The sequence below is a fragment of the Peromyscus californicus genome, unplaced genomic scaffold (genome assembly GCF_007827085.1).
Source record: "Peromyscus californicus insignis strain IS unplaced genomic scaffold, ASM782708v3 Scaffold_1__1_contigs__length_55948999, whole genome shotgun sequence".
NCBI lineage: Eukaryota > Metazoa > Chordata > Mammalia > Rodentia > Cricetidae > Peromyscus > Peromyscus californicus.
In genome coordinates, this window is record NW_026294492.1 from 8774381 (window position 1) to 8787911 (window position 13531).

The 13531-nt window shown below is 42.4% G+C and overlaps 1 pseudogene; it reads right to left on the reverse strand.

The window, feature by feature from the left end:
- Positions 1 to 730: 730 nt before the first annotated feature.
- Positions 731 to 1316, reverse strand: LOC128115142 (peroxiredoxin-1-like; annotated as a pseudogene).
- Positions 1317 to 13531: the final 12215 nt, after the last annotated feature.

The following is a 13531-nucleotide window of genomic DNA, read 5'->3' on the forward strand; positions in this document are numbered from 1 at the left end:
TGAGAGGGTGGGGGACTTTGTGTTCAGGTCATTGGTCTTACTTCTTGTTTTGGAAGTAATTTAACATTTCCACACCATCTACAATGGAGGCAAGGCCCTGGGAAACTCTCTACCAAATGGCTTTCTTACAATTAAAAGCATATGTCTAAACTGCAGGCTCCGGAAATATGTATCTTATATTTTATATTTTTCTATATGGCTCTTCTCCAGAGATTCAAATATTAAGGCCATAATTTTTCAAACAGTGTCAGAATGATAGCTGTGACTGGAAGTAAATGGGGGGCCACATGGCTGAAACTTGGCCTTCTCTAATGCCTGGGGTAATTGATGGATGGTTGAAAGAAAAGCTAGGCCAAGGTGAAAGCTGTGCAATGGCGTTTTGGGGACAATATCAGTCCATTACAGGACACTAAGAGATCTTAGAGAACACGGTTTGTTTCTCTCCTTGTTTGTGTCTTTCTATGGATTTGTATCCTTCTTTTTCCCTAGTCCAAGTTGAATTGATACTACAGAAGAATAATAAGCTGATGCCCGGTTACTGGTACCCCAGATGATTTGTCCACAAAACAGTTCAGACCACTTTTACTAATGCAAGGAAGGGTGATCTTCCACCACCTTGAAGGGCAGGCAGGTCTTAAATCACACCACTCCTTGCGTTTCTGTACAATAAGTACAAAAGATGTCCTTTTACAGGCTGCCCAATGCAGTCTGGCATGAACACAGCTAGTGCTCACTTCTGTGTGGGAAAAAATTCTTTACTCTTCTTGACGTCAAACTCAATGTTATCACTGTGGGATTTCCAGCCAGCTGGGCACACTTTGCCATGCGTTTAAGTGAATTGGAAGGCTTTGCCTAATCTCAGCATCTAATGCACAGAGCAGTCAACAGGAAGACCACTTTTAGTGATTCGGTGAAGGGTACCTTTGTCATCAATGATAAAGAGGTCCCTAAAGACAGACTTCTATCTGCCTTTAAGACTCCATAATCCTGAGCAATGGTACACTCGGGATCTGACACCAAGGGCTTTATTGTCCAAGGGTCCCAGTCCTCCTTGTTTCTTGGCTGTATTGATCCATGCTAGATGACAGATGTGAGACTCCACAGCTGTACCCATCACTGAGCCATTGAGTTTCTTAACTTCTTCTGCTCCATCACGGAAAGCAATGATCTCTATGGGGCAAACACATGGGAAGCCAAGGTTGAAAGGGAAGAACTCTTTCACCAAGGCTGATGGCTTTGCGTTGATCATCTGGCAACACAGCTGTGGCTTTGAAGTTAGGGGCGGGATGCCCAATTTTGGTATTTCTTGAAGACATCTTGCTATCAGCAAGGCTGATGCATGGGTCTCTGAAACCAGAATAACTACAGGAAGGTGGGAAGAGCACTCTGTTTGGTTTTGTTTTTATTCCCCTAAGTCCTAAGTTCTTGTACATGCTAACCATGCACCCTACCTACCATTGAGCTACAACACAAATGACATTTTTAGTGTTTTATTTTCCTTCCTTCCTTCCTTCCTTCCTTCCTTCCTTCCTTCCTTCCTTCCTTCCTTCCTTTTCCTTCCTTTCCTTTGGAGATACAGGGTCACTATAGCCCAAGCTAACCTCACTATATGACCCAAACTGATTTCCAATCCATGCTCCTCCTGCTTTAACCTCAAGAGTCCTGGGATTACAACAGTGAGCTATAACCAAAGCTATTCCATTTCACACATATAAAAAGAGCGTATGCAATCAGTTCACAAGCACTGAATGAATCCTAAGAGGCAAACACTCTGGAGCAGCAGGAGCTCTAATAATGATGTCATGAGAAAATGGGAAAGCAATGATTCCCCCAAGTCTCTGATAAGGTGCTGGAAGACAAATGTGTCATTTTTCTTCTCTTTATATCTGTAGTTACCACAGGGATTCAGGTATGCCATTAAATTTGAGTTAAAGCCTAAAGGCTGCTAAAAAATAAAAGTTTTAAAAGCCACCAAAGAAAGCATAGCTTACTAAGAAAGGAAGAGTGAGAAAATCAAGGTTACTTCGATGTGGAGGGATATAATGCAGGGCTCTGAGAGACTTTCCTGGGAGCAGATTTGAAAATTTGGAGAAAGGGATAGAGGGGGAGGGAGGGAGGGGGAGAGAGAGAGAGAGAGAGAGAGAGAGAGAGAGAGAGAGAGAGAGAGAGAGAGAGAGCAGCTCCTTTTTCCTTGATGACTTGATAATGCAACCTTTCTGATGTCTTTGCAGAGAAATTCTGGAAGGCAGAAGCCCCAGGCATGCGTCTAGAGGGGGTTTGTGATGTGCATCTGTAGTCTATATTTTAGCTGAAAGAACTCCAGGTACAGATGTGACTCATGGTCAGACTCATTCCTATGCAGGTCTGTTTGAGGCACGTCTACCCTGGAATTGGAGTCTGGCCCTCAGCTATGGTCCTCTTCACTTGAGCCATCACATGACCTATTCCCAGAGAGCCTGCATTAAACACTTACTGTTTTTACATGTGGAGAACTCACAATGACCCCCTCCTTGAAGGGAATTATTTTTCTTGTGCAAGTCATGTGATTTGAATAAGCAGCCACATTCCTCTAGAGCAAAGAATTCCAGCCCAGAAACGGACTCCTCACTAACCTGAAAGTTATATTCAGCGGATTTCATTTTCTAGTGGAGAAGGGTCTCAACTCCAGAATAATATCGTAAGAAGCAAATGTTCACAAATCCCTGACACGAGAAGACTTGCTCAAGTGTGATGCAAGAGAATAAGAAGAAACACAAACAGAAGGGAGGCACCACACCCTGACTTGGTAACATTTATGTAAACCTCAATTTTAATTGACTTTTTATATGGATTTGAGCTGACTCATGGTCACTCAAATCTGAGACCATTTCCAATTTCTGTGGAGATGATCTTTATCCCCAAATGTGGATGATGTTGTAATAGTATTGTTGGCAAACATTTACTACACTATATTGTTGGTAGCTCACTTTGGGCATTGCCTGTTTTCATATACCTCTTTTACTTATATCCTGTTCCTTAGACTATGATCACATGACCACATCTGGCTGCAAAGAGGACAATATGGTAGCTATTCTGTCCTCAGTTATATACTGGAGATAGGAAGTGGAAACAAAGGCAGAAACCCGAGTTTTGTCATCTGCCCAAAGACAGAGTAGCAAACACCTACTCTCCTCTCAAAAGCTACTAAAAGCTGTAGAGAAAAGTGAAGAATACTGTATAAAGCCCACAGTAGTGTAACTTGAATGTTAAATGGTTTTAAAATAAAAAAACCCAGTAGCAGCATTTAGTGGGGTAAATGCTGAAAGATCAGAGAGACAAAGGAACAAGCCACCTCTTACCACTAGGATTCCTCAGCCTGAAAAGCCCTCTAGCTGAAAGCCCTTCTAACCAAATAAGGCTTTAGTTCCTGCCTTCTTACTTTCTCCACCCAGTGATATCACTCCCCCACCCCAGTGCCGGGAATAAAGGCCTGTGTCCTTCCCAAGCAAAGGCATGAGATCTCAAGTGCTGGGATTGAAGGTGTGTGCCACCACTGCCTGGCTCTGTTTCTCTCCTAGACTGAGTCAACCTCATATAGTCCAGTGTGGCTTTGAACTCACAGAGATCCAGATGGATCTCTGCCTCCCAAGTGCTAGGATTAAAGGTGTGTGCCACCACTGCCTGGCTTCTATGTTTAATCTAGTGGCTTGAACTAGGGACAGCCTCAAAGGACCTTAAGCTTGAGAGCACTTCGCAGGGGAGGCCCTTCCCAAACCATGCTTGATGGTGAGCTGCTAACAGATGGTAAGTGAGCTTTTGGATTTTGCTTCGTTCTGGAGGTCAATGGCTCTTAGAGAGAAGCAAGAAAACAGCCAACACCAAAATGTTTTCTTAAGGATTAAGCGTTGTATGCATAAGAACCTCAACAATGATCCCAATGATCAATCATAAGGATCAATACAAGTTTTTAGCACAGTTGCTTGATACAAATTATCCACATGCAGCTAATTCCATGAGCAACAATCAGTTAAGGAAAAATTGGTATTTACAGTACAAAAGAACATAAAGTATGCAGGACTAAGTCAGACGGAGATAAAGCATGGATTATTTCTAATTTGTGGTTTGACATTTGGTTCTCTTAATGAGATCTCTAAATAAACAGAATTCTTTTGCTAAACCAATTAATTAAATTTCCCTTTCCCTACAGTAAATGCTTTTCAGCCCTTGTTTATGAAACCCTTTCTTACCGGTAGCCATGGAAATGTTTTCAATTTTATTTGAAAAAGTTGAGAACAATTTGCTCACTTCTCATCAAACCACATTTTGAATACTTTCAGTTTATTCGGACTGTCAGCTGGGTTTTTTTTTTTTTTAATTTTATTTTATTGGATTTTTGGGACAGGGTTTCTCTATGTAGCTTTGGTGCCTGTCCTAGATCTTGCTCTGTAGCCCAGGCTGGCCTCGAACTCACAGAGATCTGCCTGCCTCTGCCTCCCGAGTGCTGGGATTAAAGACTTGTGCCACCGCCACCCAGCCTTTCAGCTGGTTTTCTGATGCTTCACTTACTCCCTTCTAGAGTGATTATTCTGGACATTTTCTCCCTTATCTTGTTCTGAAAACCATTCTGCTTCTCAAACAAAAAAACTGCTGTGGAATTTTGACATTCTGTCCCACTCTGTGTCACCAGTTGTCCCGTTCGCTCTTCACAAAACTGCTTAAAACTTCACCATTGTTTCCAACTGACACAGCCAGGAAAGACGGTTAAATCAGAAGAATAAATGTTAAGCCCATCCGCCAAAACGATCCTTTCGTTTCCAGAAAACAGAGCCTCAGGAGTGAGTCAAGGTGAAGGAATACAAAGAATTTACTAAGAAGTTTACATGCAAAAGAAATTAAACACATTAAGATTGGGAACCCTCTTGCTGCAAACAGTTACTTAGAAATCACAGAAGAACCGATAATAATCTCTCTGGTAAGAGACTCAAAGGCATAAGGTGCCTTAAGGTTCTCCAGAGTTTCAGAATCAATAGCATGAATATATATTACAGGTATTTATAGGAGGACTGAAATGTTAGGGACTTGGTAGTCTATCAGAGGCCAGCTGCACCCTGAGAACCTAGAACCCAGTAGCTACTCAGTTCACGAGGCCGGATGCCTCAGCAGTCTCAGTCATGTGCTGAAGGCCTGGAGGATTCCTGGAGGGGTGCTGGTCTTCACTACATATGGGAAGGCTAAAGTATCGGGGTTCTTCCAATGCCAGCAAAGGATGCAAATGTAGCAGCATGGGTGTGCTCACCAGCAAGAGCAAAGCCTAGGCAAGGCAGCTGCATGGTTTTTACTGTGGACATCTTTCTGTCTGGACTCTGAAATGTGCCACGCTTTCTTGGGAGGGGCTCTCTGTCTGTCAGACCTTTCTGGTAATATCCTCAAAGACACCATGGTAAGGTATAGAATTCTAGAGCTAATCAGATTAACAGTCAAAATTATCATCACAGCAGCCTTTTCTGTGAAGGCAGAGAAAGATTAAGGGTGGGCCTTATCAGGCTTTTGCAAACTCTCCCCAGATTTTTAGCCAGAGCCCTTCCTGGGCCGTGGTTCATAAAATTTGCCACACTCTGGCTCACCCTGAACACAGAGAGCACTTGTCTATTCCCAGTGGGCAGTGGAAATAGCTGCCCTTAAGCCTCCACTGCCCTTCATTCCCTTCTAAGGAACATCATTTCTCTGAGATATAATTCCTTCCATTTTATTTGATAAAGGCGAACTTATCCTTCTGCCTGGAAAAAAAAACATATTTAAAAAAAAATCTCAATTACCTTTACTTTATCAAGATGTGAGATCAAGCTATCCTCTCTTTACAAAGTTATTATTTTACTTGTTTGGGTGCTTTGGATTCATGCGTGTCCATGCATCATATGGATGCCTGGTGCCTACTGAGGTCAGAAAAAGGTTTCACACCCCCCATGACTGAAGTTACAGATTGGTGTCAGCTGCTCTATGGGTGCTGGGACTCAAACCCAGGTCCCCTGGAAGAGCAGCCAGCGTTCTTAACCACTGAGCCATCTCTCCAGCACCTGGGAAATATTTTCTTTTTGGCTCCTGAGAACGTCTTGCATTTTTGGTTCTTGGAGAGAATCTTGTTATTTCCTTTATGTGACACAGTCCCACCTGTGACTGGAGTGTTGTCCTGGTGGTTTTTCTGTTTTCAGGCAAAGGGATCAGCTTCCCAGAAAGAAACTCTAACTTTCTCAACTGTGCCAATAGAAATGTTTTCTGTGTTTAAATATCATCAGTGATTTCCTTTCCTACTTTATACCCATGAACTTTAAAAAGCCAGAAATGATCAATTTAGGCCAGAAACTCCATCTGTCTGGTTATCCTTTATTCCATCACCTTTGTGGTTTCTACCAGACTCCAACCTGAAAAATAAGTTCAGCTACTTGGTACAGAGCCTTCTGTTGCTCTATACAGCCATACAGTATGTACAAACCTTGGATCTATCATGGAATAAAGGACCACCACCACCACCACCACCATGAAGACAGCCTTCCTCATTTCTCCAGGAAAATGCAGAATTTAAGACTATAAACTCGAGGGGGCAAGAAAGGGAGAGGGGAGGGAAAGGATGAAAGGCAGGGGGAGAAAGTAGCAGGAAGAAAGAAAGAAAGAAAGAAAGAAAGAAAGAAAGAAAGAAAGAAAGAAAGAAAGAAGAAAGAAAGGCAGACAGGAGACAGAGAGAGAGGGGGAGAGGGGGAAGGAGAGAGAGAGGGGGAGAGGGGGAGGGAGGGAAAGAGAGAGAGAGAGAGAGAGAGAGAGAGAGAGAGAGAGAGAGAGAGAGAGAGATTATTTCTGTTCTGGAATCACAGTTGGGCTCTTGTAGCCTAAGGAATCTTGACTAGACTTCAAATTCACCACCTGAAAAGTAAAAGTGACCACACTCATAATTAAACCACATCACAGAAAGAGCCGTTATATTACAAAGTTTTCTTGAATGTGAGAGCTGTGTGTTGGTTTCTTCTACTGCTAAGAGAATGTCATGGTATTTTGCATGTGGTGTGCTATTTTTAGTCTAACACTTCCGTTCACATATACACTGTTCAAATAAAACATATTTACTATTAATTCTTAACATTTTAATTAAAGAGCTTCACTAAAACATGTTTTAAGATATCTTATATTCAATTATAGTTCTAATTAATTAATTTTTGATTTTTCCAAAAAAAAAATCAGAAACCTAAAACCATGCTTCTGTATACATATGTGTGTAAGCTGTGTGTGCATGTGTATGCCACAGGAGGGGTGTTTTCTTCCTCACTGTCTACCTTGTTGATAATGTCACTGTTGTTTTTTTTTTTAATTCAGACCTTTTTTCACAGTTATTTCTCCTAGAATTTTCTCTTTTGCTGCCCTTTGGAATTGAAGCTACTTGTATTTTAGGTCATTTGAAATTGTCCCTTGGGATTTGGCTGTTCAGTCTTCCCCATCCCCATCCCCATCCCACCCTCTTCCTTCTCCTTCATACTCGTATTTCTAAAATCTCCCCTTGGGATTCAGTTTGAGGCATTTTTATGGTTCTAACTTGAAGTTCCTTATAAAATTTTGATTTCACTCTTCTCTTATGCATCCTCTCTTTCTGTTAAAATCACCCATCTAATTTTTACAGCGTTTACCATTTCCACTGTAGCCGCCGGTAATACATTAATCAGTCTTACTATTTCATGCCCCGTCTAAGGGCTCCAAAGCCCCTCGTATCCTGTTCTATTGTTTGCTTTCTGTCTCACTGTTGTTTTATTTTCTCTTCCTTTTATTGCATGGCATGCATTTTTTTTTTCTGCTCTGAGAGCCAGAAATACTGAATTGAAGAAAGTGGAGTGAATTTTTTTCTGGTCTTAAAATCGGCTTCCTTAGCTTTAGCCACACCTTCCCTGCATCCACGTAATTGAACATAAGCAAGACTCAGACTTGGGTTAATTTTAAAGTTTCAGTTTCGCACAAGTGTCCCACAGGCTTCATGTTTACTATAATACCCTGGGTTTGGGGTTTTAGAACAGAGACCAATTTTATGCTGTTTTTTGTTTATTTTTCTTTCTTTTTTCTCAAGATACACTTCATCTTTAGCTTTCAGTATTCTCTGTTTGCTCTTCTGGGAGAGTGTCTGCAAGCTGGGGCGTCACCCCTGTCCTTGTAGCAATATTCCTTTACCTGTGCTCAGGATTGTCCATCTGCTGTGATGCATTTCAGGCAAGAGTTGCATCTCTTGGTCTCAGAAATATAGGCTTCTCAACACTCTAGCACAGACACCCTCCAACCCCCCCCCCCCCCCCCCCGCCATGAGCCACCATTGATAAACCTGTAGCCATGGTGTGTTTCTCCCCTGCCTGCCTCAGAATGATTTGTCCGTTCCCCTCCACTAGCTGCAACAGATTTCCCCAGTGCTTCAGAGCAGCAGTATTTGTGGTACTTCCTCCCACTGGAAAGTTTCTGCTCTGCAGAGGGGATGAGTTCAAGATTCTGGGTGAAGGGTTTTTACCTTCCTCAGAATGACAGCTCTTCTTCCAGGTCTACACCATGAGAGGCATGATTTTTAAAATAGCCCCTCATCTCTTCCATCAGTGCCTGATGCCCACAGTGGAGAGCAGGCAGCAGGTAGGTGAGAAGCCCTTTGTATCCGAGGACTCCACTATACTCTGCCACCAGCCCTTAGGTGGCCTCCAGCCATGCTAAATTCCTCTGGCTGACTTCTTGCTGCTGCCCTGTAAACATGCATCCTTTGCTTTTCCCTGCAGGTCAGACTTTCTATGGAGACTTCAGGCGGACTGATGATCTGTGAGCTCAGGTTAAACTATCAAGGAATACCATTATTCCCATAGTGTTTCTTCCCTTCCCTTGATGGTGGTCAATTCTGTGCCTATCTCTACACTCACTATTGATTGCCAGCAACATTAACTGTGACTGATTGATAAATTATGGAGGTCAGAAAAGAAATATGTTAACAAACTTTAATTTCAGCTACAACTCCACATGCTACTATTACTCCTTCTGTTTCTCATACAACTGTACAATAATTTCTATCGTTTGTCTTTCATCATAATAAAACTATGGAATGTAGTTTTGTAGACCTTATTTTATAATTCTGGAACTGAAACCCAATGACTAAATGAATTTTCTAGGTCAGCTAACTGGTAAATGCTCCAGCTAGAGGATAAAAATCAAGTCTTCCTCATTAGGAAGACACGATGCTTGATCATTAGCACTGGAGTGGATGATTGAATTTCAAATGGAAGGGCTAAATGTCATCCTGACCCAATCAGGGACCTTTTGTTCTGATGCTATCCTTGACTTTCAACTTCAGCCAAGACATAATTACAATTTTTATCTTTTCAAGAGCTTCCAATTTCCTGGGAAGAAGACAATTCACGTAAAAACCTTTCTTTTTCTTTTTTTAAAAGAGTTTATGTACTTAAAAGAATGGCCCAAATGTAGGATGCCTCCTTATATTATTGCGCTCACCACCATTCACCCATTCACCACCATCACCACACCTGGACCACTTCCTCATCCCTCCACCCTCATCCACTGCCATCGCCGCCGTCACACATCCCAGGATGCTGTCTAGATAAACATCGGCTAAGCATGTCAGGGGAACAGAGTAGAAAAAGAAAGAATTCATGATGGCTTATCTTTTTTAAATTAAAGGAAACGGAAATAAGTAGTTACACATGGTGGGAAGTGATGCAGAGGTGGGGGTGAATTTCGGTGAGGGAGTGCTCTCGATTGCTGGTGAGTAGGAAGTGGGAGCTGCCCTTCAAAGTGGGAGATGCTCTGTATGGAACACAGCCAGGGCAGCACCAAGGCTGTCGGGGGAGACACACGGAGGACAGTTGTGGTACCACCATGACCACAACTTTTCTCTAGTCTTCTCTCCTGCCTCCTTTCTCCTCTCCATCTCTCCCCTCCCCTCCCCTTCTTTTCTCTTTCTCTAAGTCCCACATTCCAAAATCTCTATGAAATTACTTCTTGGCCCCGTGAAAGCTAACACCACAGAGACTCGGATAGCTGCATCCCAGAGAACAGGGCTTACCACAAATGCTTAGAAGAAGCAACCGTGAACAAAATGGCAATGACAGCCTACAAGCATTCCCTTGGAGGAGGAAGGGGCTCGGATTTCCACAGCTTCGGGAGGGTCTCCCATGGTTATCCGGTCTGTTTATAACTCCATCTTAGCCTCGCCTTCCTGTTTTGACAGTGCCCCAATGTCAATCAAATATGATATCTGAGCATTTTCTCAAGTCTTTTCTGAGCATGTGTCTAGACTTGAGCATCTCCCTGGTCCTTATTATTCCTACTATGGGGTGGAATGCTGTGTTTAGTCCTACCTTCCAATGTGAGGGTCTGACAAGACTCTGCAGGAGCATGGGTTGTGAGAGGGAAGCCTTCAGGAATGGAGTCACAGCCTTCACAGACCATGAGCACTGTGTCTCCCTCACCAACTGGGGCCGTGGCTATTGAAAAGGATACTCTGCCTGCACATTGCCTCTGCCTTCACCTTCCACCTCCCAGCTACAATCCCCCTGAAAAAAAATACTCTCAGATTACGTAAACCACACAGTTTGTGGCGCTATTCTCCCATCCTCAACTGACCCAGACAGCTCTCTATTAAATGCAAAACTGTTTCCAAGTTTTTAATCCCATCTTTTATCCTTCCTTAGACTCTTTGCCTGAGGTTTTCGGTCTTTCCTCTCTTTGCTGCAGTAATTCCCCATTTGCCCACAAGGTCTTAACCAGTCTATATCTTTAAATGCACTCAGCTGAAAGGACTCAAGAGGCTGCTCCATCCTCGCCTGTGAGGGAGACAAATAAAGGCCAGCACCCAAGGGGATTCCCGTTGGCTAAAAACAGCCTTACTTCTTTATTCAAGACTGCTGTCCATATTGCTCCTGGGACCAGCAAGCTGCACCAGGATGGTGGGATGCTGTCCTTATGTTAACCTCCCAAAATATTACAGCACTGTGGAGCATAAATTCAGACAGTTCTTTTCTTCATTAAGTATGTTCCTTGGTTGTATTTTTAAAGTAAGTTCTAGATTTTCCAAAAGAAGTGGATTTTTTTTTCTCTGAAAGCAAGAAATGTCCTGTTTCTAAAAAAAAAAAAAAAAAAAAAAAAAAAAAAAAAAAAAAAAAAAAACCAAACCACTAACTATGGAGGACATCTGGGGATGAGAATCATAAAGCAATTCTGTACAATGGAGAAAAAAAATATCGCGCCATGATGAAGTACTTCATCATGGGTTGAATTCAGCTTGGGTTGCATTGTGTTCCTCCCCAACTGTCTCAGGGTTTCTATTGCTGTGAAGAGACACCATGACCATGGCAACTCTCAGAAAGGACAGTATTTAATTGTGGTGGCTCCCTCATAGTTCTGAGATTTAGTCCATTATCATCATGGAGGGACATGGCAGCAGGCAGGCAGACATAGTGCTGGAAAAGTATCTGAGATTCCTACATCCTTCAGGCAGCAGGAAGTCCACTTACTCACTGGGTAGTATCTTGAGCATATATGAGACCTCAAAGCCTACCTCCGCAGTGACACACTTCCTCCAACAAGGCCACGCCTACTCCAACAAAGCCACACCTCCTAATAGTGCCACTCCCTATGAGTTTATGCCGGCCAATTACATAAAACTACCATACTATTATGGCCCCTAAAATCATGATATTCCCAAATTGTTATCTCTAATTCCCCAGAATATGACTGTGTTTTGAAACATCGCCTTCCAAGAGATTATTAACTACAGTGGGGTCAGATGGGTGGCATTTACCTAGCTTGCCTGGTTTTCTCATAGCGGTAGTTAAGTCACACCACAGACACACTGCAGAAGAAATACCATGGAAAGCCAAAATGAGAAGTGGCACCAGACAAGGACACAGCAACAATAGCAACAGAAAACATACAAAGTGAACAACAACAACAAAAATAAAACAAAAACAAAGAAACACAACTTCAATTCAAATAACTTTATGACACCTTGATCTTGGACTCCCACAATGTAAGAAAATTACCCTTTTATTGTTTAAATGGTCAAGTCTTGGGTTCTTTGTCATGGAAGAGACAGGGCACTTGACCACCCCAAGACATGGACTGAGTGACTGATGACATGTTTACCTTCCTTAAATCACCTAGGAAAATTGTATACACAACAGTAAAGGGATGTGCTCAAAGGGCATGTGGGGGGCAGAGGCGGGAGAATCATGAGTTCAAGGTTAGATGGCGTTATATAGGTAAGATCTTGCCTCAAACACGACCCACATTCCTTAAAATAAAAGGATGACAAGAAGAAGATGAAAGAGTCACCAAAAGCAATTTGGGAAGACACCAAAACTCTTACAGCAATTAAGAAAGCCCAGAGCATCCAAATTTCCACTGTAGTTACTGGTCAGGGGACTCAGGAATCAGGGACTCCAGAGTTATCTGAGAAGACAAGAGTGGGGTCGAAGGGACTCTAGCAGGCCAGAGCATGGCAAGCATGGCTCTGGTGGGCCTTGTCCTTCCAGAATTGCTGCTGCCTCGATAAACTGTTAGATTAAAGCTAGCCTTAAACTAGACATAAACATCTTCTTTTAAAAAGAATCAAATTGGTTATGCATCCCTGTGACCTGAAAAGGATTTATAAAAATATACTTCAATGGAACTGCTTTATAGTTTCATAGCTATGTAAGTATGTTTTTAAAGATTTATTTTATCTTTTAATTATGTATAAGTCCCTGTCCAAAGGTAAGTATGTACAAGTGAGTACAGGGGCTAGCCAGAAGCCAGCAGAGAGTATCCGATTCTTTGGAAATCTGACACTTTGGAACTTGAGTTACAGGAGGTTGTGAGCCATACTATGTGGGTGCTGGGAACCTATTCAAAACAATTGTCACATGACATGCTATGTAATTAAGGTACCGTGTATACAGTACTGTCGTACTTCGACTTTCTACCTTATTTATCTCTGGGACCTTGAAAAAGTCATTGTCCCAGCTGTGTTTGAGGTTCCTAGCTTAAGAAGGGGGGAAGCTGAACTGAGAAGGGAGCTCTGTGGTCCAGTGCCTACTTAGCATGTACAAGACCCTGGGTTTGCCAGACTTCCGATAGGAAAGGCCCTGGACTGGATCTCCTCTTGCAAAACAACAGCAAAAGAAAGAAAAGGAAGGAAAAAATTACTTACGGTGAAATTCTTTCAAAGAACCCTAAGATAGGGCTGGAGAGGTAACTCAGTGGTTAAGAACACATATTGTTCTTCCCGAGGACCTGAATTTATTTCCTAGGAGCCATGGAGGGTGGCTCATAATCACAACTCCAGCTCAGGGGGATCTGACACTCTTTTCTGGCCTTTGTGGGCAGCTGCACACATACGTCATACACTTACACAGTCAAACATGTATACATAAATAAAAATAATACAAATAAGTATTTTTTTAAAAAAAATCACCCAAGTGCCCTTCCTTGCACCCATAGGCAGCACTAATTTTATTGGTGTATATACATACATACATACATACACACTCACATA